Source organism: Monodelphis domestica, chromosome 3, assembly GCF_027887165.1.
Source record: "Monodelphis domestica isolate mMonDom1 chromosome 3, mMonDom1.pri, whole genome shotgun sequence".
In the NCBI taxonomy this organism is placed as follows: Eukaryota; Metazoa; Chordata; class Mammalia; order Didelphimorphia; family Didelphidae; genus Monodelphis; species Monodelphis domestica.
This window is the reverse complement of record NC_077229.1, coordinates 5,286,263-5,291,419: the sequence shown is the minus strand read 5'-3', so window position 1 is coordinate 5,291,419 and position 5,157 is coordinate 5,286,263.

Here is a 5,157-nt window from a genome sequence, read left to right as displayed (position 1 = left end):
CAGACACAGAAACAGACAGACACTCACACACAAACATATACACATGGGCTCATACTGGGACTCCTCTGCCCCTTCCCCTCCTGCACACAAGCTTCCCCTTGCCCCCAACTCCCACCCCTCACACATGTGCACATATCTGTCTGCACACTCGCTGGTTCACTCACCCCAGCATGGGACACACGGGGCTTCAGATAACCCGACAGGTGGGGCAGGGATGGAGAGTGAGGTGGGATGGGAGACAGAATCCTCTCCTCGTCCCCCTCACACTGCTCTAGCGGCCCAACCAAAATTGACAAAAACATCAACAAAAAAAATAATGATAATAAAATCAGAGTCAAGGAACACAAATTCTCTCACTGTGCATTTCCCCAAATGGACTTTTCATCTTACACCTCCTCTAGGTACGGAGGCAGGTGACAGAGGTCCTAAGAGGTCCCTGGTCTACTGATTGATGTGGGACACCTTTCCAGAGTGTTTGTCTTCACAGTTATCTGACCAGCATCACTAACACCATGAAATCTGCATTAGCTCATACAGCACTGCCCAGGATTCACAGAAAGTGTCTGTGCTTTACGACAGTCTTTGGGCCTCAACAACCACATCCCCAAAGTTCAGTTGATGCTTCAATGGAGGACGTCACATCTTCCTTTCCAGCACACTGACATACCAAAAGTTGCTTCTATCAGTATGTTTGTACACTTGGGCTTTTCCTCTTTCTTTTAGGGGAAATGGCCACTGCTGGTGCCACTGAGTCAATGGGTAGAACTCATTCCATGATTTGGAGGTGATGTCACCATTTCACCAACAGTTTGCTATTAAATGGGTCTATTTAGCCAAAGCCCTTTCAACACTTCCCCAGTCATCTTGGTCTATGGCATGGGGGCCAGGTGGAGCCTGGCAGAGAATTTAATTTGCAGTTATTGATGACTGATTTGGAGGACTTTTGTTTAAACTTGTTACTGATATGTTACATGGGTTTTCTCCATGACTGACTGATCTGCCTTTTCCCAGGTGAAAAAGAAAAAAAAAACTTGTAAGAAATGCACAATTGGGGAACACAAATTCCCAATATTTGTGATTCTCCTCCTATCACCTTTACCAGTCAGAAACCCTTACGAATTATTAGTGATCTGGATCCTTGATTACACAGGAAGAGTATTTCCCCCATATACCAGCTGCCTATTCATGAAGTCTGAACTCAGGCCCTACCAGGCTGCACATCGTCCTGTACAACTCACTAACTCACATTGTGTAACCTTCTCAGCTCTTCAGTCTAGAAATGCCACAAAGAGCAAAGGTAAGGCAGGATAACCTAAAAAAAGAAAACAGACAGCTGTCCATTTGCAGCCTTGACCACCTCTCTGTTGTCTCCATTCTTCACATGCCTCTATGTAATGAGCATCTGTTCTTTATACCCCTGGACAGGAGACCTGACAAGTAAAACCTGCCTCACATCCTCTTCCAGGCTAACTTTATCCTCTGCAATTCCACCCCCCCTGCCCCCCCCCTCTGGGTGGAGAAATTCTTCCCCTCTCATGATTCCACCTTCTTCATGGCTCCTGATTGTTTGAAATGTTAACTTGGAAATAACACAGAACTATTAAATAGTCAGAAAAACCAAGTCTTAAATCAGGAGAGGGATAAGTCCAATATTTGGCTCTTTACTCAGAGTTTGGCACCACAACTTTTTCAGGGTTTAAACCCTGGACTCTGAAGATGTTATCCCTGGGAGGGGGCACTAGGCTAGATGAAGATTCTGAGGACCAAAAGAATTTGGGGAACCTCTATACCATTTGGGGGATCCAGGGACAAGGAATGATGATTGACCTCACTATAGCTACAAAGAAAATGGGAGTGTTTAAACTACACAGACAGGATGCAATCAGGCTTGGGAAAAGAATCATAGCTAGAGGCTAGGGTGTAAGAGAAAGGGCTGCTTACAATGGATACAAAAGGATCCTTAGCATATGCTTAGTGCCACTCAACTAGGATTGTCATTCCCCAGAGGGTCCCCCACTCTGTCAGAAACTGCCAGCCTGGGATTCCCTTTAGGGTGGATTCCCATGGGAATAAGGAACAAGTACAAGCATTGGGGTCTCCAACCTATAAGCTAGTCCTGAAACTTGGGGTTCATCAGATCTCACTAGTTCACAAGTTTGCAATTCCTAGATTCCATGTTGATACCCCCCCTTTTGGTTAAGACCAGACATCCCTGACCAAACAAATGGAAAAATGGGTAATGCTATATGGGCCTTGGGGTACAGGTACAGGCAATTGGCATTTGGGGGCATCCCCAATGCCACCAGCACATTGACATTTGAGCCAGAAAGGCAGACAGTCTGCCTTTGGCAAAAACTAACAATCAAAGCATGACCCTGTTTCCCAAAGTCTTAAGTCTTTCTGTAGCAGTCCACCCCTAGCTATGGACAAGGGAAACAGGTAGAAGGTACAGAGTGGCTTAGAAGAGAGCATGCTCAGTCTTGCGCATGGCTAAGAAAGCCTCTGACCCTTGACCCCAGCTTCCCCCAGGTGAAGTGGGAAAACAGGTTTCTTTGTGTTTACCTGGCTAAGAGAAACCACACCTATACCTTGTCATTAACCAATGATGATCATCCCTATGTATTGTGTATATTTGCATATCAAAGAGATTAAAAGCAGAGCCACAGCAATCTCTGCCCTCTCTTGGATCTTAGCTCTTACCATGTCTGTCTTTGCTCGAGCTTGGCCTCTAACCAAGCTCCATCTTTAATTCCTTTCCTTCTCTATCTCTCTCACCTGGGACCTGGCCTTTGGCCAGGCACTTTCTTTTCTCTATCATGTCTCCGACCTGTGTGTGGTATTAATTGTGGATCTCTGGATAGATTATGCCTTTGTGTTATCCAGATAGATCGGAGTTTTGCTGTGGCTCCATTATAATCAATATGGCCTGGTTTCCGACTCATTTCTGCCATCTCATATGTCTAATTTGGCTACGCCAAGCCCCTTGCGGAATCCTAAAATTCTATCCTTCCTCTATCTTTCTACCTTGTGGCTTCTTACTGGCGAGAAGCCACACTTTCACATCTAGTGGGTCCAGATATGATACCTTCAGCCTCCTCTCCCCCAGACTTCTGTCCTCCTGCAGACTCCTTTTGTACCAGACTGCGTCTTTGCTGCTGAAAGAGAAAACTTAAGAGAAATCCATACACACATTCTTTAAGAAGACTCAATCAACTCCCTATATACTTACTATAAAGATTTATCCATGCTGCAAATCTTGTCTGCCATCCCATATTATTATATTTTAGTAATCTTCTAGTAATGTCTTTTCCACACCAATTATAAATTATGTAATTTACACATTCTACCAAAACAAAACAAAAAAAAAGCAACCCTAGAGACTATAGAAGTATAAAGGTAAAAACAAAAGCCACATCACAGGTTATTCAGGGCTTTGTAAATCTGGATGTGGCCATACCTCCAGTTTGTGGCCTGGGGCTTATTTGGGAAGGCCTATTGCCAAGTCAGACTCATCAAGGGAGAACTGCTCACCTATTTCTGAGTGTGGACCTGGAAAGTATGCAGTTTCTATTTCCCACACGGGGATAGGTCAGAAATCCAGGGAAGCATGTGGACGGAGAATGTGACACCCCTCTTGGCTACCTTCACATAAGGATCCCCAACTCCCTCCCCCTTGGATGACCTGTGCGAAGGACCTGTTGGACTCAACACCCTTAAGCAGGGTATTCTGGCCAGTTGATTTTAGTCGACTTTATTCAGGGTTGTTAGAGGTCCCCTGGTTGGAACTTGGGTGGGTTAGAGGCCCCCTGTTTGGAAGTAGGAAACCCAGTGGACACACTGGAGGTAGGGGGTACAGCCCCGGCAGACCCTGGCCACACCACTCTGTTTTGGAGACCACTCTCCCTGTGCCCCTTAGGGTGAGTAGAGGAGCACATCCAACCCAACGTTCATATTTATTGTGTCTGTCTTGGCTGTCTAGTCCATCACGTATTGTCCTGTCTGCTTTCGTGTTCACCACTTTTGTGTATTGCCTATTAACTCCTTTCATCCTACAGGACATTATGGGACAGGGGGAGTCCACTCCGCTCTCCCTTATGACAACCCATTACCCAGAGGTAATGAGGTGGTAAGAGACGTGAATGAAATCTAAATTAGAGTTAGTAGACATGTGGAAAAAAATAAATAGGGACAAAAAGGAATATACCTTCTTTTCAGTAGCACATGGTACATTCACAAAAACTGAACCTGTATCAGGGCATAAAAACATTGCAAACAAGTGCAAAAGAGAAGAAATAATAAATGCAACCTTCTCATATCACAATGCAATGAAAATAATAATTAGTAAGGGAACATGGAGAGGTAAATAAAAAATTAATTGGAAATTAAACAATACGATTCTCCAAAAGCAGTTAAAGAACAAATCGTAGAAACAATTAATAACTTCATTAAAGAAAATGACAATGATAAGACATCCTTTCAAAACCTATGGGATGCAGCCAAAGCAGTACTCAGGGGGAAACTAATATAGTAACAAATTAAGAAAGGCAGAGGTCAATGAATTGGGAATGCAAATTAAAAAACTAGAAAGTGAACAAATTAAAAATCCTCAGATGAAGACTAAATTAGAGATCCAAAAAAATCAAAGGAGAAATTAATAAAATGGAAAGTCAAAGAACTATTGATTTAATAAATAAGACTAGAAGCTGGTACTTTGAAAAAAACAAATAAAATAGACAAAGTACTAATCAGTCTAATTTAAAAAAGGAAAGAAAAAAACAAATTAACAGTATCCAAGATGAAAAGGGAGACCTCACCTCTAATGAAGGGGAAATTAAGGCAATCATTAAAAACTACTATATCCAATTATATGGAAACAAATATGTCAATCTAGGTGATGTGGATAAATACTTATAAATATTAATTGCCTAGACTAACAGAAGAAGAAATAAATTACCTAAACAAACCCATAGCAGAAAAAGAAATTGAACAAGCTGATAAAGAACTCACTAAGAAAAAATCCCCAGGTCCAGATGGATTCACAAATGAATTCTATCAAACATTCAAAGAACAACTAATCCCAATATTATACAAACTACTTGACAGAATAAGCAAAGAAGGAGTTCTTCCAAATTCATTTTACAACACACTGATCCTAAA